Source organism: Acomys russatus, chromosome 20 (assembly GCF_903995435.1).
Source record: "Acomys russatus chromosome 20, mAcoRus1.1, whole genome shotgun sequence".
Lineage (NCBI taxonomy): Eukaryota > Metazoa > Chordata > Mammalia > Rodentia > Muridae > Acomys > Acomys russatus.
The window spans coordinates 39,707,639-39,730,109 of record NC_067156.1 but is presented as its reverse complement, the minus strand read 5'-3'; the positions used below and the strand labels follow the sequence as shown (position 1 = coordinate 39,730,109).

Here is a 22,471-nt window from a genome sequence, read left to right as displayed (position 1 = left end):
GCATTGAGGAATTTTATGTATTTGTGTTTCAATATAAGTTTTATTTACTTCTTACCCTGTTACCTTCACACACACACACACACACATACACACACACACACACACACACACACACACAAAACTTTGTTTTCCTTTGTATTTGAATCATGTACCCAAATGCACACTTGGAGAAGAAAACATTCCTGCCTTATTTTAAATATGTTTTTTGTTTTCTTCACATTTATTTTTGTGTTTATGTGTACACGTAAGCTATAGCACGTCTACAAAGGCCAGACACCAGCTTACAGATCTGTTTCTGTCCTTCCACCGTGGTGTTCGAAGTCAGGTCACCAAGCCTGATGGCAAGTGCCTTTATCTCCTTTGCTATCTTGCAGGCCCTAAGTTGCATCTTTAACAGTGAATATGTGGCACCAGTGGCCATAAGGTCCAGGAAGGATTCAAACTGTGAAGCAATACACAAGAAAACAGAAAAATACAATTATGTGATAAGAGCCATGACTGTTAGTTCAGGTATTGTGTGCATGGAAGTCACTCACCATCCTGTGGGATTGTGGTTCTGCAGTTACACCCGTGATCCTGTCATTCCATCTTTAGTAAGGACACTAATAAATACTAGTGTATGAGGAAGCACCTGTCTGTGGAGGCCAAAGGGGTTATGCAGGTAGGAGAGATGTACAGGACTAGAAGAGGATGTGGTAAGAGTTGAGGGCCGTATTCCTCTGTCTTTGCAGTCTTAGACAAGAGCGCTTTTGTGAATGCTGTTCCTTTCAGACCTTACCAGCTGCACAAAATATTGAGTAGGCCCCACTTTTCTTATTTGTTTAACCAAATTGTCAGTCCTGGTTCATCCCATTTAGGAACCCCCTTTCTGGGGATCTTTTGTTGTTATGATTTGGATCACAAAAAGGTGCGCCAATGGGCAGGTAGATAAAACAGACAGACATAACTGGGCTTGAAGTAACCGTGGGTTGTAGTTCATCAAGATGAATATAGATAATGGGGTTTCGGGTGTTTAAAGTGTTACGATATGGTTATCCTGGTTCCTCCTTTTCTCTATGCTCTTCAGAATTAAAGCTACTTCTAGACTTTCATTTTCCCAGAGGAAAGTGGTTAATAGGTAGTCTGGTGATAAATAATGTAATTGCTCAGGTTTGGATGTAACAGTCGTCCTTTTAAATTTTCCTTGTGAAACTCAGAGCTCATCAAAGTCTACCTTACCTTGCTATGTGTGTTAAGAATGAACAGGGTCTGAATATAACGTAAAATGTTAGAAGCTACAGCAAGGAGAGGGATGGTGGTACCGCGGATGGTTCAGTGGCTGAGAGTGCTTTGCCACACTTGTGTGAGAGCCTGAACTCCAATCCCCAGTACCCAAGAATGCCCAGGTGCTTGCAATCTCAGCACTGTAGCGAGGCAGACAGGAGAATGCCTGAGGCTTACTGTCAGAGAGAGATCCTGTCCAAGGGAATAAGGTGAAGATTATAGAACAAAATACCCAACATCCTCCTATGATCTCCACATGTGCACACAGGGGAGGAAACACACACACACACACACACACACACACACACACACACACACACACACACACAGAGAGAGAGAGAGAGAGAGAGAGAGAGAGAGAGAGAGAGAGAGAGGAAGAGGCATACATTATATAACAACAAAAGGAGGTCATGAACTTGAAGAGTGCAAATGGGTATATGGGAGGATTTAGAGGGAAGAAAGAAAAGTGGGAAATAATGTAATTATATTATAATCTTAAGGAATAATTTTTATCTATGTCACTTTTCTTGGACTGCTCTTATACACATGGTAGAAGCATTTTAAAGGTTGAAATGCCTCAGTTTCCATCATTTGCCTGGATCTAGTGAAATTATCAAATTTTCTAAATCTAGCGATACAGATACCAACAGGGTGCTTATCTTTCTTATTCAACTTTTAAAAGAGAAAATAACAAATAAAATAACCGAAACAGTATGACTTCAATGAAAATAAAACCAATCTTAAATAATGATCTCTCTCTCTCTCTCTCTCTCCCTTTTTTTTTAACCCCTGTTACATACCCACAGTTATCCACTTTCTGAGGACTTGGCAAGCACTGTTGGGCTTTCGATCAAAAAGTTAATAGAATTTCCGTTGATTCGCTTTTAAAAACATAAACAATATTAACTCCTGAGTATTGAAACAATGGTGTGGTAAGGGCTGTCTGTGTTGCTTGAATTCATTCCCTTGATCTTAGTGGGGGCAAGAGCAAGGCATCAAGTCAATGGTGAGATTGCGCTATTTTGTTGTTTAAAACATGAAGGCATAAACATTTGTGAAATTGTTTTTGAATTTTGATTTCTGACAAGAAATATATCGTTTATGTGTTTACATGTTCTGAGTATTCTAAATGTACTGATATCTATAGACAATCTATTATCAACTTGGAATAGGATGTTAATTAGCTGCTGAATTTGGTCTAGTATCTTACTCATAAGGAAGGTAAGTAGATACTTATAGACTACAGGGAAAACTATAACGTAGTGGGAGGCTATGCCAGGTCTGGGTTTTGATTGTGTGCTATTATAAACTTGTAAGCCAGCCCATTACTGTTTCCTTGACCAAAGACATAGATTCCTGAAGACAAAGACATAGGAGCCTGAGGACCGGCACAGTTACACATTCACTCCCCTTGTCATGACTCAATATGTGTTGATGGATTTAACACAGAGATTTGCACCAGAGCTATAGAACACTGAATAATTCATAGCAAACAGTAAGCAAGCCTAGTGGTAGTGATGGCTGTTTGCCTGGTTGGTGGTTGGTTGGTTGGTCATGGTTGTGGAAGATATACGTACTGTATCTCTCAGAACAAGTTGGCAAGTTGATGTATATCCTGGATTGGAAATTGATCTAGAGACATTACAGCCACTCCTACTCTGAAGGCCTATAGCTTATAAGCTAAAGTTATCTTGTCCCTTCAAAGCTGTCTCTCCTGAGAACCCTTCTATGATCATAGTTTCTAGGCAGATATACAAGCATAATTTCAGTAATGGGCTTCTGGCTCTGAGTGCTCCATTCGTCATTGATTTCACTGAAAAATATGGTAAAGTGAGTTAGCCAGTGGCTTCAGCTTAGATACTCAGTTTCTATGGATACTCTGTTCCCTGGGCATGAGAGCGCTGCAGTGCACAAAGCAGGCTGACTTGGGGGTGACCTTGGGAAGATGTTCGCTTTTGGGCCTGCTCACGTTGGAGATGGCTCTTGGGTACCACAGTTCTGTCGCCTTCCGTTGTATAAACAGGCCATACGTGTGGGCTGAAAGTAAAGCCAAAGGGGTCAGTAAGTTCTCCAGTTCACAGAAGGCCACCTCTGCCACGTACTGCACTGCCCGGTTAACAAAAGTGCTGGACTGACTCGGGCGAGTGAGTCCAAATGCAATAAGTTAAATGCCCTCTATTTTTAGAAGGTGAAGCCCAGCACAGAGGGCATGTGCAATTGTACAGGCATGCTTCTTCATGGAAAGACAGAGTAAGCTGGTAAATGTTACTCACAGTGACCAGAAGAGGGCATCTAGCACAAGTGAATGAGGCAACCCCCACCACCAGCTCCAAAGCCTCCTCTGCCTGTACTCATTACACCTTACTAACTAATTTAGTTTCTGTGTGCTCTGTAAAAAACAAAACAAACAAACAAAAAAGAACAACAACAACAAAAAAAACCAACTCTTTTTGGTCTAAGAATAACTTCATTACTTAGTCTTCATAATGAGAACTCCCCGATGTCCCAGCCACATTCAATGATGATTTTTCTCGTATGAAATAATCGCAGAATTAATTTTATAAAGTTTGCCAAAAGTCAACACATTAAGGTGTGGGAAAGAATAGGCCTTGTCACAGGTGGGAGCAATCTTGGCGGGCTTTACCCTTGGGGCACCCCATGAATACCTTGTGACAGGCTGAGTGGAGCCATCCTGGGTCTGGAATTCAGGAAGCAGACCTGGGAACCCCACCTGGACTATTGTCTTTCTAATGGATCCTCACCAGGAGAAGGAGACGGTCCTTCCCACGAGACTCAGGCAGTTGGGGAAGAGAGAATAACAAAGTCAGCTGGGCGAGAGAGCGTGAGAGCAGTGGATCAGCTGGACCAGCACGGGGGCCAGAGAGAAACCTAAGGACCCGTCCTGTGGAATGGCTACCGGAAGGTTCACTCTTTTGTCCCTTTAACCTTTTTTCTTCTTGTATAAGCTAGTTGGGTTGTATAATAAAGTTTAATTGCTAAGAAACAGAGTCAATATTAAGGGGGTCAAAATATACTTAAATAATTTAAACATCGTTTCCTTTTTAAGGATTTTCAAATTTTCTTTTGTTTATTTTATTTCTTCGTAAATCTGGTTTGGTTTAATTTCTAATCCCATGCTCAGAGAAGTCACACTTAAGTATCACTAAATAAGGAGAATAATACTATACCATTATAAAATAAAATGAGGCATATTTTATATTTTCCAGAAAACAGTGAATTCAAATCCTATGTATTTCCTTGCAAGCCCAGGGTAGACATAAACAATACATTGGCCAACCATGCTCTTCAGGCATATAATTTTCTTTCTTCCTAAAGTGGACACTCCCTGGGAAAATACAAATAACTCCTCATTTCAAAGCCCTTCAACACAAAAAGAAAGTAGGCCACTTTGACCAGAGCAAAAAATAACCTTTTCCAAGCAAGCTGACTGAGCACCTCATCATCCAAGGGAAAAATACATACCGAGAGGTTTTACCACTTGATTTTCTTTCATTTCCAAATACTTATTATAGCCGCGGCAGGAAAATATTGATGAATAATGCTCCAAAACAAAAACATCACATCTCTTATTTCAGCCCAAAGTGGCTTCCCAGCCCCAGTCTTTTAGAAATATTGAAACTGTAGCAGAGAGTGTCTGTGGCACCCGCTGGAGGGCGTTGGAGGGCACTGACCGCGTTCACACCTGGCATCCTTATCTCATTCCTGGGACACTAGCTTTACACTGAGACGTGGGCTTCAGACTTTTGTCTTTCTGTTCCACTAAATATGAAAAAAATCCCTATATTCTGAGTAAATTGTGCCTTTGTTTGCATCACAGTAACTAGCCAGCTTAAGTCCTAGAATCAATTTCACATTCGAAGAAAATGCAATTTACATTCTTCACCACAATCAATAATAACCAATATAGTTCTTAAGGGGTTTATTATATTAAATAGTCACCATGACTACTTTCCTGGTTTGCTTGCTTGCTTGTTTGTTTTTCAATATGGAGCAGAAAGGGACTACAGAGAAATTAACTTTTTTTTTTTTTTTTACTGCTCCTAAGAATTAACAAGTCTAAATGACAAGGTATATTAATGTATACTAGGCTGAGTATACACTATAGCATATGGTTTTTTTTTTTTTTTTTTTTTTTGTAGAATTTGTTATGGATAAATATTAAGACATTTCCCTCTATTTATGTATTTTGTTTTAAGTAAAAACCTCACTGCTGGTTAGGACACTTGATCCTAAAACAATAATATACATTTACCTATCATAAAACACAGATTACAGAAAGTTGGCATTATATTTTGTCTAAAAAATTTATGTGCTGTAGTCAGATTCCCTCCCACACAATTTTTAGTCTGTTCCCTAAACTTTAAGTTCAAAGTTACACAAAATACTTGAGAGTTTATTTTAAAAGGATTAGGTATCCAAAATCTCAGAAACTCATACAATTCTTTTTGACCACTTGCCAATTTTCTGAGAGCCATCACTGCCACAATAACAGAGAAGGTTTTTCCATGTGGTCACTGGCTGTCTGAGCCATGCCTGGCAGGCTTCAAGACCGGATGAACTTTGGGGGAAACACCTAGAAAATGAACGGATACGAGACCAAGGTCTGGAGTCCCACAGCCGGTCAGAGCAGCCCCCCCTGGATTCTTTCCTCTTTCCTGTTTGCAGCAGGCAGTTCCAGCCTCAGCAGGGGCAGCTATGTAGGCACTGTGTGCACATGCACCAGGCAGATGTAGAGGGCAGGCATTCCCTGCATATCTTCTTACCTGCTTGTCAACCTAGATGCCAGTATGCCAGGAAAATGCAGAGGGTAATCATTCCTGGGGTGTGTCTTCATCTCCATGTCACCTGGATGAAGCCTTGATCTTCTAGCCATGACCTGGTCCAAGAGTGGTCCAGCTGTTAGGAATGGTGAGATATTGTACTCCCTTTAATCAGTTTCTCCACTTGTTCCCAAGTGACCAAGCCATGTGCCTTCAGAGAGGACGCTACTACATCTTGTTCTGCCATAGCCAACCCAGAAGTGGCAGTGAGGGAGTGGGCTATGGAGAAATCTTTCCTAGGAAGACGCAGTCCAGGTCACTTCAGGGGCAGGGTCCCCTTGCCCTATTATTTTCCTTGCTTCCCAGCATGCTTAGCTCCCATGCCCCAGACCTCTGAGGCCCCCACCCTTCAAACATTCTTTTGCTCTAATTGGTAGGGTTGTCACAGCCTGACATTAGCATTTTCTGGGTGTGTAATTGAAAATCATTTCACTTTTCTGAGGCCAATTTTTTTATTTACATAAGATAACAATAGATTTTGGTTGTTTTTGGTTTTTGGGGTTTTTTGTTGTTGTTGTTGTTGTTGTTGTTGAGGTTTTTGTTTTTGTTTTTCCATTATTTCAAGGAGCAGTGTGTAGCACTTAGCATGTGGCTGGGGTTTTTGGTTGAACCAGTTCCTATTATTTCCTTTTTTAATTTTTTAGAGGTCCACATCGATTTTTCCCAGTGACCACCTATACATGGTCTTATGATCATGGATGTTGTATCATGCAGATTCACTGCAGCCATCACACAAAAACCACTAAGATTTTAACCCTCAGGGGGTATTGGTAAAGAGTTGATACATACAGCTAGAACTAATGTTTCAGATTGTTTCAAGAAAACGCTTAAACGGTTTCATAAAGTGGCCTGGTTTTATTGACTTGGTGACATTTGCCTGTGTGTATGTGCGTGCGTGTGTGTGCGTGTGTGTATGTGCGTGTGCGTGTGTACCTCTGTGCACATGTGTACATGTGCATATAAAAGCCAGGGGTAAACCTCAAGTGTCATTCTTCAGGTGCTGTCCACCTTGATTTCTGAGACTGAATGTCTTCTGACCTAGAGATTCCAAGTAGGCTAGGCTGGTTGTCCAGCGATCTCCCATTTTGGGGGATCTACTGGCCTTTGCTTCCCTGGTACTGTGATTATGAACTCATGGCACATGACTGGCTTAAAAAAAAATGGTTTTAAAAGAGGTCTGACTTGTGGTATGGCCTTTCTCTTGATCCCTCCCCCCACTCCCAATACAGGATTAATTTATCCGTGATCAGTGCTTTCCACTCACCATACCTCCTAGAGGTCCTGTTACTTCCACATTGTCTTCCAGCCCATAACCCCTTGGGGGACACCGCTTATTGCAGATCTGAAAAACAAGGCAGCAAAACCAACCTCTGTTCCACACAATCTTAACGGAATCGGTACCTTGCAAACACAAGCGGCCCTGCTGTCTACTGTCTCAGCAACGGAAGACTTGGGTAATATAATCTCTTGGTGGCTTGTCTGTGTCTGCTTGCTGTGCACAGATTATTTCTTTTCAATTATAACAACAACAACAACAACAAAAACCCAAATAAACAAAACAAAAAACAAACAAACAAAAAACACGACACGGACCTTGCTGTAAAGAAACAGTTTGAATGGCCCTGATGAGTTACTGAGCCCCAAGAGATACATGGCAGGTGGAGTGTCAGCTGGTCATTTCTGCTAATCTTAAGGAGACAACATCCAATAGTATGGTGGTTTAAATGAGAAGTGTCCTCCAAAAGCTCATGTACTTAGTCCCTAGTTGTTAGTACTTCTCAGAGAAGTGAAGCCTTCCTGGAGGAAGTAGAGCACTGAAGAGGCCTTGGAAGGCCTCAGCCCTCACACTCACTCCTCTCTCTCCTAGCCCCTCTTCCCTCTTTCTTTCCTGAATGTGGATTTAAAAAAAAAAAAAAATGATCAGCTTCCTGCTTCTGCTGCTAAGATATCTCCCTTGACTGTTGACCTTGTTTATTTGACCTTTCCCACCATGATAGACTCTATTCCTCTAGAACCCTAAGTCAAAATAAATGTCATTTCCTCTAAGTCGCTTTTGCTCATGGAACTTTAATCACAGTCTCAAAAAGGTATAGCCGTTAAAGGAGCCTTCTAATCTAGAAGGGAGGAAAAAGTCTCAGTTTTCTCTTCATATTGAAAAGAATGCCAGATTTTTGATGCAGCAAGGAAAACCAACACATACTGAAAAGAAATTAGGGAAGAAAAAAAATTTTACTTTCAAAATAGCAATGGCTTTCTGAAGCCTGTAAGCAAAGTAAAGAATTTCTTAAAAGATAAAGTTACTCACTAAAAGCAGATGAACAAAATTTAATTTCTGCTCAGAACAAAGTACAATAAACAAACAAAACGAAAAAGCCTGATCCACACAACAAAACCTTTGCTCCCTTAAATCAAATTGAAAGGGCCAAATAGTTCAGGAGACAGCGGCTTGTGAACACTTAGGATAGAGAAAACAGATTACGTGTGTGTGTGTGTGTGTGTGTGTGTGTGTGTGTGTGTGTGAAAACATGCCCACAATAAAGTCCCCTTTATCAGACTGAGAGATTAAAATACCTGGGGACAGGCTGGGACAAGGAACATTCAGAAAGCAGGAGCATTTGATGGGAACAGGAGCCAGAAATTATCCTTGTGGAGGGCAGTTTGAAAGCAGCTAGCTCAGACTCAACAAGACAGGAAAGATGTTTTCTTCAAGGCTGTCAAATACAAATAGCCAAAACACTAAGAATGTAACATTTATATAATTCCTGATTGTGTCATGGTTCTTCTTGCTATAGGTAGTTTATTGTATATACATGTAATAATATAAATGTATATGTAAAAATTAAAAATTAAAAAAATAATATATCTTTTAAAAAGATGATAGATGATAAATAGATGATAGATAAAATAATTGCAAGTTCAACATATGTGCTATTTATATTATTTTATCATTTGAGAATTTCATATGTATATACAATGTATCTGGATCATATTCATCCATAATTCACCTCTATTTCCCACTAGAAATTAAATATTTCTGCCAACTTTAAGTCACTTCCAAGTTCCCCATGTCCCAGTGGATGGTCAAATACCCAAGGGCATATGGGCAGCCCTAATGGGACTTGTATTAAAGACTGTATTAAGTAATTAAAATGATTATTTTACTTACATTTTAGAAGAAGCAAAAGAGAATAGTAGTACCATGTAACATGCTGTGTAAGAATATTCATATTATTTAGAAGTAACTAAATGCAATGTCATTGTTTGTTACAATTATTTGTACTAATGAATATCATTTGACAAATAACAGTTATTAACAGATTAAAGGAGATTATAAAAACAGGAAATAAACCAAAGTAGCTAGTAAATTTTAAATGTATGTATATGTTTACTAAAATGCTATTTCTAGGAATTTATCCTGCATATTTGAGCAAGGGGTCAAAGCTATAGGAGCAAGGATACACATTGAAGAGTTGCCTGAAAAACATTTGGAAGAACTTGGGGCTATGGGTTTTGTTATACAGATGGAGCTTAATATACAGATGGAGCTTAATAATGGACACTGTAGGAGTTAGCAAAAACTGCTCTGTAGTTGAAGTTTTGGTTATGTTATGTAAATATGTTTTTGTTTTGATCCCAAGTGTGAGATGTGAAACTGCTTTTACTTTATCCAGAGCTGATAACAGCCTCATGAGAGGGTTCATGGTCTTTGTCAGCTGGAAACTGCCTCTAGTGAGGGTGAGGGGCATGGTCTTTGCCAGTGGAAAAATCCTTTTGCAGACACTGAGAGAGAGGGAGAGAGGGAGGGAGGGAGGGAGGGAGGGAGGGAGGGGGAGGGAGGAGGAGGGAGGGGAGAAGAGAGAGGAGGGAGGGGAGGGAGGGAGGAGGAGGGAGGGAGGGAGGGAGGGAGAAAGAGAGAGAGGAGAGAGAGAGAGGGGGGGGAGAGAGAGAGAGAGGGAGGAGGGGGAGAGAGGTAGGAGAGAGAGAGAGAGAGGAGGAGAGAGAGAGAGGAGAGAGAGAGAGAGAGAGAGAGAGAGAGAGAGAGAGAGAGAGAGAGAGAGAGAGAGAGAGAGAGGAAGGCTGCTGCAGAATTGTTCCTCTGTTGCTCTTTGCTTCTGCTGTTTGCTGTTTAGCTCAGCTGCTGGAATCCTGACTATGAAGAGTGGAATCGCCCCAAGGAATTGAGTCTAAAAAGATCTGCATCCTTGCCCCTACTAACCTTCTTTCTCTCCTACATCAGGTCTGTGAGTTGAAAAGAAGGTTGAAGCATTCAGAAACCCCCAATAAAATAGGTTTTATGCATGCCTGTAATCCCAGCACTCAGGAGGCAGAGTCAGGCAGATCGCTGTGAGTTTGAGGCCAGCCTGGTCTACAAAGTGAGTTCAGGACAGCCAAGGCTACACGGAGAAACCCTGTCTCGAAAAACCAAAACCAAAACCAAAAAAAAAAACCCAAAACAAAACAAAACAAAAAAACAGAGCCTACACTGCTTGGCTTTCACTAACATGTAATGATTATGAAGATTAGTAGTAGATGAATATATTAATAAAAAAGAGACACTGACACACCAAGTCCTAACTGTATTTTTAGGATAATTATATGTGGTTGTGTGTGTTGTATATACATATGTAGAAAGATATACAGGATACTGGTAACAGCTTTCTAGGGTTTCCTAGTACCTGAGTCTGATGGGCAGTGTGAGAAGGGAAACTCTTTTCACTATATATCCCTTTATTGTACCCTGTTGTGAAAAATATTTGGCTATTAGTGTTTACTATTAATAAGCAATAACTACTGCAGCAGTTATTATTAAACCCACTGTTAATCAATAAAAGACACAGACACCTGTTAGATTTTTAGTATGCCGATGCACTGGGCTGGGCAGAAACTAACCCCTTAAGCTATCTTATTATGTCTCCCAGGCTCACATCCCATGCCGTTAAACTACTTCACATCCACAACTCTCATCAGCACTTGCATGTCCTGTCCATCTGGGCTGCTTCTCACCAGACATGCTGATCCTCAGAGCACTCTTTTCCAAGCCATGTGCATCTTTCCATCCTAACTCATGTGGTTTTTAACAACTTGACACAGGCTACAGTCATTTTCAAAGAAGGAACTTCAGTTGTCCCCCTCAGATTGGACTGAGGGCAAGTCTGTGGGGCATTTTCTTGATTAATGATTGATGTGGAAGTATCCAGGCAATTATGAGTGATGTCATGCCTGGGCAGGCGGCTTGAGTTATATAAACAGTCAGGCTGAGCAAGCCACGAGGAGCAAGCCAGTAAGCAGTGTTCCTCTATGGCTTTTGATTCAATTCCTACCACTAGTCTCTTCCTTGTGTTCCTGCCCTGATCTCCACTAGTGATGGAGTGAGACCTGAGAATTACAAAATCAAATCATCCCTTTCTTCCCTGCATTGCTTTTGGTAATGATGTTTTATTACAACCATAGAAACCACGAGGCAGGATAATATCCTGAAAGAAAGGCATCTGCTCTTAGCCACGTCTTAACTGATGGTGATGGTTCGTGGTGAGTTTCCACACTCATGATAGTTGAATGCTTTAGATCAGTGGCTCTCAACCTGTGAGTCACAACCCCTTTGGGAGTTGAACGATGCTTTCACAGGGGCCACATATAAAATATTCTGTATATCAGATTCTTTACAATTCATAGCAGTGGCAAAATTATAGTTATGACGTAGCAACAAAAATAACTTTGTGGTTGAGGGTCACTACAACATGTGGAACTGTATTAAAGGGTCACAGCTTTAGACATGTTGAGTACCACTGGTATATATGATAGTTACCCATATGATATGACAGTTACTTTTTTTTTTTTTGCCACTTGGTGTTCCTTTTTCCTTCTTCTGGAAATCATAGTCAGAGGTTTGAGGGGAACTACCACCTTTCCAATTCTTGAGCTCTATTGGCTGTTCACATGGAACTATGATTTGAGGACTCAGTTTTATATCCTATGTCATATGGAACAGCAAGCATGAACTTGGACTGTCTTTTCCTGGTGACAGTGCTGAGTCCCATTACACCTCTCCCAGCCCAGTTCCATGTATATGCTGGTCACAGAGCAAGGCAAGATTTTGTTTCCTGTTAAGATATTAATTCACAGTATGGTGATTTGAATGAAACTTGGTCTCCACTCTGTGGTGTTATTTAGGTAGGTTTAGGGAGTGTGGCCTTGCTGGAGAGAGTATGTCACTGGATGCAGGCTTTGAGAGCTTAAAACAGTGGTTCTCAATCTTCCTACGCTGCAACCCTTTGATAAAATTCTTCATGTTGTGGTGACTCCCAACAAAAAAAACTATTTTCATTGCTCCTTCATACGTGTAATTTTGCTACTGTGGTAAATCATAATGTAACTATGTCATATGCAAGAAATCTGATATACAACCCCTATGAAAGGGTTGTTTGACCTCTAAAGAGGGCGTAACCCACAAGTTGAGAACCTCTGGCTGAAAATCTCACAACACTTCCACTTCATTCTTCCTCTTCATGCTTGTAGTTGAGGATGTGAGCTCTCGGCTTCCTGTTCTGGTCGCTATACCTGCTGATTGCTGCTAGGCTTTCCTGCCATGATGGACTCGTCTCTCTGGAAACATAAGTAAAAATAAACACTTTATTCTGTAAGTTGCTTTTGGTCACAGTGTTTTATCAGAGCAAAAGAAAAGTAGGTAATACATACAGAGAGTTGATGTGTACTAATCTCATAAATACCATCTTCAAGTCTGAGTAGACTGTGATGTGGTTCAGTGTTAGAACATTTGCCTAGCAGATATAAGGCTTTGGGTTTAATCTCAGCACTACTGAAATAAATGGACACAATGTGTGGTTGCACGTGTGCATACACACACATACACACACACACACACACACACACACACACACACACACGAGCCATTCCATTCTTCTTGGGCATAAGATGCTTCCACACAATGAGGCATGTGGTAGCATTTATAATCTACAGACTCTCACAGGAATTTCTTTTACAGTACAGCATATTTACTTCTTTTAGAAAACCTTCCATTTTTTTTCCAGCTGTGTCCCTAGAACTGTGACCCTCTGGCATCTGGGAAAAGATTTTACTTAAGAGTTTAGAAAAGTGCTGTGTAAGGTAAGACAAAAGGAAGCCAACACTGTATCAGGGAAGATCACCAAATAAAGAGCAATGAGTCCCGTCACACAGTGTGGACTCAGAAAGTCAACCTAGGCTGCAACTCAGAAAGTCAGATGACCAGGCCCTGACTTTTTGTTAAATGTCCTCAAACTGTGGCACGACACTGTTTTTTTTTTTTTTACCCGACCTTTATTTTCCATGAGCCTTTCATTCCAGGTAAATGCTAGTAACGGTTTGAGTGCTTCACCACCAGCTGGCAGTGATTACCACTATCCCATTGTTTAGTGGACCGTAGATGTTCAACTTCTTTCAAAACTTTGCTGTCAGTCTGGATTCGATTATAGGTAACAGAAAATAAAGTATTTTAAAACAGAAAATGATTTAAATCAGAGAATAAGATTCTTATAAGAGACGTTAAAAGACACACAGGATTGGAAGAGTCTAGCTTATACCCCAGACTAATTGCAGAGAGAGTTGCTAATGTTGGCCCACAGAGGAAGTTGCTACTTTGACCACAGGTAGAAGAGGGTGGGATCTTAAAGCTGTCTTTGAAGCTATTGGGATCTGAATGCTGTCTGTTGGACCCCATGGCCCAATCTGTCAGCCCTCTGAGGCCTGGAGAACAGAACCGAGCCTGGCTCGAGTTTCAACAACAGTCTCTGGTAAATACTTCCGCATAAGAATGACTCAGCATGGTCCATCCGGGCACATCCTGATGCAAACCCTGCCTGCCAACAGCCATGTAACAGGAACCGATTGGTCCCACAGTATACCCTGCCCACTCCCTATACTCTATATAAGAAAACCCTGCCATAATAAAATTGAGATCTTGCTCGAATGAGACTCCAAACTCAATATATTTTTCTTCCCGGCATCGTGGGAGGACGCTGGGTCGTTGATACTCACCACCCTGCTCAGCCACCAGGGTGAGGAAATGATGGGTCATCTCCCATTCCTGCCCTACCTGCTGGTGTAAGAAGCCCAGCAGCTGTCTTAGAAACTCTTGCTCCTGTTCTGTGTGTTTGCCTGCAGCCCAAATCTGTTAAGATGCATCCCTGAGCTCCCGAGTTAATCTCCAACTGGCTTTGCTCTATGGTTTAGATGCTCTGAACTACCAAATAGCTCCCCAAACACTGGAGCAAACCCCAGCACCTCCAGTGTATCAGCAAAGTCAGCAGAAACTGCAGGGAGCCTCTGCCTTACTTCATTTGTGGATCATGTGTACTTGATAGGATTACAGTGCACTGTCCTTGCGTTCTAGTGTCAGGCAAGGTCAAGAGGAATAGACTGTAGCATTCTTGCACTCTGTTATTTCCCGTGGTTCAGGAACTTAGGCATGGGTACCACATCTGCCCTAAAATCTCAAGATTTTCAAACAAGCTTGAAACAAATGACATCACTTACCCTTGGATTTTTAGTAAATGTGGTTTTTGGAAACTGCCAGTTTAAAAATTTGGGCCGAATTTTAAATGCTGTAGATGTAACAAGTATCTGCTTGATTAGTTCTTTAAATTTTTTATTTGCCTGATTATTTTAATTTGTATTAGCTGAAAAAAAAAGGCATTCTAGTTTGATACAATTATTCTCCAAAATAACAAATACTAAAATGTCTAATATGTGCAAGAAGGCAGCTGAGCAGTGAGATTCCAGACATGTTTGACCTATTTGCAAATGGAACAACATAACTATAAACACCAGATCAGATCTGTCCAGTTTCCTCTGACAGCTGATGAGCACTCAATGAAAGACCAGGAAAGGCACATCTCTAAACTACTTATGCTGAAGATTGCGGTTGAGAAAGAAAAAGAAAAAACAACAACAACAACAACAATTTGTCACATGACTATCAAATAGATTGTAGTAATAGGAGAGGAGAAACTAAATCTTTTGTGATCAAGTTTAGAATCGAATGAATGAACACTACAAAAATTTTAGTTAAAATTTCTTCTTAATAATTTCGCCTTTTTGCATTCGGGCATATGCACACTAGCAGAGAGATAAAACATTCACAAATTTTTTTTTTAATAATTTAACTTTTTCAGGTTTAGAAAACTGGCTTAGTGATAAAGAGTGCCAATTACTTTTATAGAGGACCAGAGGTTAATGACTTTGGTTACTAACGACTTTGTGTGTCCACTCGCAAATACCTGTAACTGTAACTGCAGAGGATCCACACCCCTCTCTGGCTTCCTTCAGCACCTGTGCATGCACAGTAACTAATTGGCTTATATCCAAGTCCTTTGTGTCTAAACACACAGCAACATCTTAGAAAGCATGGCGAGGGAAGTCAGTTTTAACTCAAATTCCTTGAAAGAGGAGTTTTGAACCCCAGATCTTGGCACTGTGGCTAAGAACGGAGAATGCTGTATTGCTCAGTGAGCCCTCGTCCTGTGGCCATCAGGGCTCTAAATTCACCCCCATCCCTCATGTCTTTGGGTTTTTTCTTTTTCATGACATGTGTTTTTTGTTTTGTTTTGTTTTTTGTTTTTGTTTTGTGTGTGTGTGTGTGTGTGTGTGTGTGTGTTTTGTTTGTTTTTGTTTGTTTTTCGAGACAGGGTTTCTCTGTGTAGTCCTGTACGGGGCTCATTTTGTAGATCTGGCTGGCCTTGAACTCACAGCAATCCACCTGCCTCTGCCTCCCCAGTGCTGGGATTAAAGGCGTGTGCCACCACGCCTGGCCCAGAACATGTGTTTTTTTTTTTAATAACCAACTCCCTTACAAATTTCTTGACATGATCTGAATGTGAATCTTGCATGTAACTACAAAATTTATGATTTAATTGCTGTTGCCACTGTGATTAAAACAGGAAAAACAAAGCTAGAAAAAAATGGTTAAAAGAAAAATAGTGCAAACATCAAACATGAAGGGAATTCAGTGTTCAGTTTGAACAACACACCCTGTGCTTTTTGGATCTGCCAAGTGGATCTATCAAGAAGTCTCTTGCAGCATATGGAGCTGAGCTATCACCAGTTTTCCAACAGACTGGTGCCTCTACCCAGATGCTCTTTCCAGAAATATAGCTATTGAGTCAAAAGCCTTGGCCATTCTAAGGAAATTCCACAAGTAACAATTACCGTACTTGGCAGGAAAACTATTCATAGTATGTTAAAACTTAGTGTTTTTGTTTTTTGTTTTTTGTTTTTTTTTGACTAAAAAGTAAATTCTTGATGCACTTTTTAGGTTTATTGATCCTTGGGACAATGTACTTCCGAGCTTAAAGTGAAGTAAGAGCTACAATCAGTAAGTTGGGCAAGTGGATAACTATATTACAGATCAATATGCTATGGAATTATAATTAAATGTGAGTGGGTCCTTGTACCCAAGTAGATTATTCTCAAGTAGTAAAGCCACTGGACCCTGGACAGGTCTTTTGGTAGAGGAAGATGCCTGAAATCACATAATGTACTCTGAATACAAGCCACACGACTTAGAATTATTTTTCTGCATACTTTTCTTATTCTTCATTTCTTTATAATAGCTAACACAATCCTTTCAAATGATTCTTCTCCTCTCCCTTTATGTCTCATCCTCTTGCTTCCAGACCTGTCTTCTTGCTAAGACTTACCCTTTGTGCGCTGTAGAGACGGGGTAGCAACTAAGAGCAAGTAATGCTCTTTAGAAGAACTGAGTTCGGTACCCATCACACATGTTTTGTGGCTCACAACAGCCTATAACTACAGTTCCCAGAAATCTGACACACTCGTTTAGACTCTGCTGTAGCTTGCACACATATATGCACACAGACATATATATATATATATATGATTTTACACATAAATCTTTCTTAAGAGAACACTTACTGTAGCTGCTCACAGTGACTTTTTTTTTTGCATGTGATCCTTTGTCAAGTTCATTCTCATCTTATGCTTTGATTTTTACAGAACTATTATCCCATCATTCAAAGCCTACATGGAAAGTCCAGCCAGTAAGAACTTTTCTTCCTGGAAAGAAACAGAGGTCAGAAAGACTATGGGTGTTTGAAAACTAATATTACTCCTTCACCAGAGATTTTTTTTTATACCTTTACTAAGAATATGGCATGTATCTTTGTACAACCTACACCAACACTTACCTCTCTCCATTTTCCCCCCTTTTGGCTTTTCTTCTTCACCTGAATCAGGCAAATTTCTTACCAGCTACATAGAAAGTACACTATTTCTACACTGGTCTCATTTTCTCCTAGAATAGCAGGAAGGTAAGACAACCTCATGAGAATTTTAACCCCACTCACTCAAGATTCTTATTTCTATATCAAGGAGGCAGAAAAAACATCTGCAGCGCTCTTTCAGTGACATGGGGGGCAGGTGGGAGGGTGACCACTAGCCGATCTTTCTACAGCAGCACAGCCCAGGAAGCACTGCACAATTCAGAGCACTAAAGTTTGAGGGACTCAGTAGCGGCTGACAAAACGTAGCCACCCATGCCAGGTGTGGCAAATGCAGAGGGCTGAACACTAGAAGATGGTGCTGGAGCTCAATAAGGGATTGCATTTAACATAAGGCCCTGGAAAGGGGACGGGGATTCCGCTACAAAGGGTTGTTTAAGTAGGGTTGACCTTACTATTTACTGGCCTTAGTCCTCAAGGCTTGCCCAGGCCTGAGGCTTGGATTCCATTCAGCTGCTTCTGAAGGGCAGATCTTGGTCCTTTTGTCCTCCTCAACCTCACTTACCATTACTACAAAGCACTAGATATTTTTGAATTCAGTGGAAGCTTGCCTGCTGTTCTCTTGAGTTTCAGACTGTTCCTTCGAGGTCAATCTCTCCCGGATTCCGGCAATCCGGAGCCTGAGTCACACTCTGTTGCCCCCTAGAGGATGACTCACTTTGGTGGTTTTTCCTGTAGAAATACTAAGTAGGTCTTCACCTACTCACTGTTAGAAACTAGACAAATGAATGCCAGAGAGCCTGCGTGCTGCCACACACTCATCCTAACGGTCGAAGGAACTCCACCACAGAAAGGAAAACATTTCCGTGTCTTTCATTCCACCCGACCTACAGAGAACATTTTTCTGTCTGCAAGTCATTCACTAACCACACCTAAAATAGCACAGATTTATCACTTAGTGGCAAGGAGCCCGAATCAGAAAACTCCAAAACTGGCTTGATTTCAAGTCTCCCAGTGAGAGCTAGGTGCTGAAGCCATTAAGCTTTTCAACGAGGAATAAAATACTACCTTGCAGGAACATGCAGCATGCTGCTCTTTCTTTCAGGAGTTATGATAGTAAGTTATGAAAGAGAAAAAAAAAAGTGGTCCTGTGAATGGGTTAAAAGTCAAGCGCTGTATTCAACATCATCAGGAACTTTTCCAGAGTTCTTTGACAGGCAGCCTCACACCATGTTGTGTAAACTTAGTCCTTCATGGTAGGCATTCTAGTCTCAAAATTGATATTTTGCTTTAATCTGTCTCTATAATATGAAGGAGAGATAAACCTGTTTCCTGAGTGTGGGATGGTGAACAGTTTTGTGAGAGAACAGGTGAGGTTAATCCACTAGAAGACCAACCACCTCATGCAGGAGCTTGACTGTTTTCAGCTGAAAAGATCCCCTGAAAGGACTCTGGGAGGAGATATATAAATGAGCCGAAAACTGGAGGCAGAACCTTTTGGAGACTTGGGATAGTTTTTGGCTGTTCATCGGTCCACTCTAAGATGCTCCTAGAGAGAACTGCTCGAGGGAAGGCTTTGGGGCTCCGGCTCCTACTGAGGCTCAGGGTTCTGGTTACTCCAGGTTCCAGCAGAAGAAATCCTGCTGATTACACCAGGAGAATCGTTCCTCAGAACTGATATCCTTATGGTTTTGTTATTGTGTTCTTTAACTCTCTTTTCCTGTTGTTTTGGTTAGTTGGGTTATAAGTGATTTATGTTCGGTTACTAAGCTGTTAATAAAACATATTGGTTAAGAAAACTGAGCCTACAATAATGCTTCATTGGCTTTGAGTATTGTTGTGAAAAATCATTGCCTTTTGTGTTGGGGCCATTTTCCCCTTAAAAGTATTGTAGTAATAATCTTGAAGATATGAAAGTATTTAGTTCTAGAGATTACTATGCTTTGATTCCCAGATCTCAAAAAGTAGTCCCTAACATGTAACTCAAATATAACTTCAAGGCATAGATGAGACAAGTGGGATGTTAATTCAGTAAAAATCTGTCAATCATCACAGAGGTAATTTATTAACAGAAACTATGAGCGCCTCAAGAATAATGTCAAATTAGAGAGCACATACTTATCACACGGCTCTTCTTCAAACTATGTCTCGACATGATTTTTGGGGTCATCCTCTATATAATGTGAAACAAACATTAAATGATTGGAAGAGACCTCCATTTGTGTTACAGTGCTATAGCCTAGCCTCTCAGAAATTAAGCTAAAGTGCCACATGGAAAACATATCTTCTTTGAGTAAAAATGAATATATATGTATGTATATATATATATAATTTGATGTGGATAGTTGTTTTGCTTGCATGTTTTCCTGTGTACCATATGTGTGCACCACCCAAAGAGGTCAGAAGAGGCCACCGGAACCCCTGGAATTGGAGTTACAGAAAGTTGTATGCTGCCATGTAAGTGCTAGGAATTGAACTCAGGTCTTCTGAAAGAGCCACAAATGCTCTGAACTGCTGAGCAATTTCTTCAGTCAAATTAGTATTTTATTTGATGATCCCTTAGTATTTGCAGAACTTATTTCTTCTAATGACCAACTTGGTATCGTCAATTTGATAGTAGCTACTACTAATAAAGAAATGAACAAAGTGTGTCAACGTTTTCACTATTCACTTCTTTGATTACTGATACAGAGTAATAGTAAAAATACATGGATTGGCTTATTAAAACTTCTTTTAGATTTATTTATTTTGTTGGTATGAGTGTTTTGCCTGCATGCATGTTTGTGTCTCGTGTACATGCCTGATGCCTATGGAAGTGAGATGAGCATCAGATCCCTTGGGACTGGAATTATGAGTGTTTGTGAGCCACCATGTAGGTGCTGGAAATTGATCCAGGTCCTCTGGAAGGGCAGAGCCATCTTTCTAGTCTCAGTAATTGACTTTCTGCTTAGTTTTTGTTTTTACGGCTAGTTATTGAAGTTTCTTTCACGTTTTCTTTGAAACACTTTAATGAGCACACATTGGAAAAAGTGCTCATTCAATTGACAAGACAGTTGTCAAAGTAAACAAAGTCTGAGGCAGACACTTGTGGATTTCCTCTGTGGTTTGCTAGAAAGATCAATAAATAATCACTCAGCATTTTACATATGAAAGCAGAGCATTCAAACAGCTGAGCTTATAGGGGATACTGTCATTCAAAACACCAGAGTGGGAGATTGCCTTGATTGCTAATAGAAGGGCTAAATTGTGGGCTGGATAGTCTTGAGCTATGTAAGAAAGTTAGCTAAGGTTCACCAAGTCACATACTTGAAAATTGTGCATCTTATTTTATGTGAAATATAGGTTAATAATGATTTGTACTTTAATTTTCTAGCTACGTAACAAAACAAACTGGTCTTAACTACCTTCAGAAAACTTTGTTTTGTAGTGGATGGAAGTTAATTCAGAGAGTCAAAAGTGGTTAAAGTGCTTATAATAAGTGACATAGGAGTATGTGTCACTGGACACCTATTTATCACGCCCCACCCCAAGTTTCAGAAGGCATGGAAGTGGAGGCAGAAGGAAGTACGAACCAAGGTTGGGGAGAAGGGCTGGGAAGCAGCATCATCTGGGGGTGACATGGCCATTGTACTCATGAATGCCCTGCTGATATGGTTATCTACACAAGGCCTCAAAAGACTGGCCCTATGCTGTGTTATCACCCATGAGGAAGGGTCAGAAAGCCAGTGCTAGGGGAGTGAAGGCTGCTTTTCTTTAATGGTATAGCCATTGATAAGTTGCCAATGCTGCCGTAGATAATTCCATTTGTGCTCATGCAAGCAACCATAATTAAACTCATTAGGACAAACACACACACACACACACACACACACACACACACACACACACACACACACACACACATTTAGAGTAGGAAGGACCTTGAACTTGAGAAAAAGAAAGGTTTCAACAGGAGAGAGAGAGAAGAAGAGGAGGGTAATGAAGGAGGTTGAAAATTACCCAAATTCAAAATATACCTATATAAAATTGTCAAAGAATAAACATATTTGAGAAAACAAATACTGACTCTTTTCCCCATGTTTATAGAAAATGCTTTTCAGCATGATTGTCTATGCACAAAGAATCTTTGTCTCCATCTAAATTCTACCATTCAAGTGCCAAGCAGTAATGCCAATTACCCTTTACTGGATGCCTAACAAGAGCTAGATTCTCTGACATGCACTTAATAAACATTTCATGTTAGCAACAGCCCTTCAAGCTTGGTTTTATTATCTTTATTTTTGGTGGAGAAATTCAAGATTCAGAATAGTTAAGTAATTTGTTCAAGGACTCACTGTTACACATCACAGGGACTGTGTCTTTCACCCATGTTCTCTCTACTCTTAGTCACTTTTCACCCAGTTTGCACCTCAGATCCCAAAGCCATAGCATGGAGGGTGATAGTCACTGCCAGTCTTGTAATTTAATTGGCCTGGTCACAAGCACACTGCCATGTAGCCTTTAGTGAATCACTCAGCTTATTTCTTCCAACAGTTAAACAAAAGAAATAAAATAAAAGAAGCAATTGTTTCCCTTCTTTCTACGCCCCACTCTAGGACTTCATATTGTGGTTTATGACGGCACAAACCTGGGTTCCAAAGTTAATGCTGCCGATATTTAGTAAGCATATTGCATAATCTTTTTAAAGCTTTGGTTTCTTACCCATAAAACGAAGATATAAATAAGCGTGTCACAAGTTTTCTATGAGGATAAAATGGGGTGATGCATTAAAATGCAATGCATGGTGCCACTGATGTAATACATGGCAAGGAGTAGAAATCATTCTTATTAATGAGAGCATAAGTACAGTCTCATAAGTGGACAATTAAATTGCTAAGTTCTTTTATTATTACTTGTTTTATGATTATTTTCTTCCTCCACTGAAAGGCCGCCAGCTCAATTATACAAGCATCAGAGATTTCTTACCTGCAATCATTTTGAGTGTGTAAGTTAAAATTTCATTCAATATTAATTTATAATCAATGTGCTCAATAGCTTCTAATACACCACTGTGTCACGGCCCCCTTATGCTACTGACGATCCGAAAAGGTACATAGAAAGCATTGAAAAGCAAGTTTAAATGATGCGTCTTAC

At 40.3% G+C, this 22,471-nt stretch overlaps 1 pseudogene; it reads right to left on the bottom strand.

Moving 5' to 3' along the window:
• Positions 1-232: 232 nt before the first annotated feature.
• The window catches only part of LOC127204259 (uncharacterized), a 28,479-nt pseudogene continuing 6,240 nt past the window's right edge, over positions 233-22,471 (bottom strand).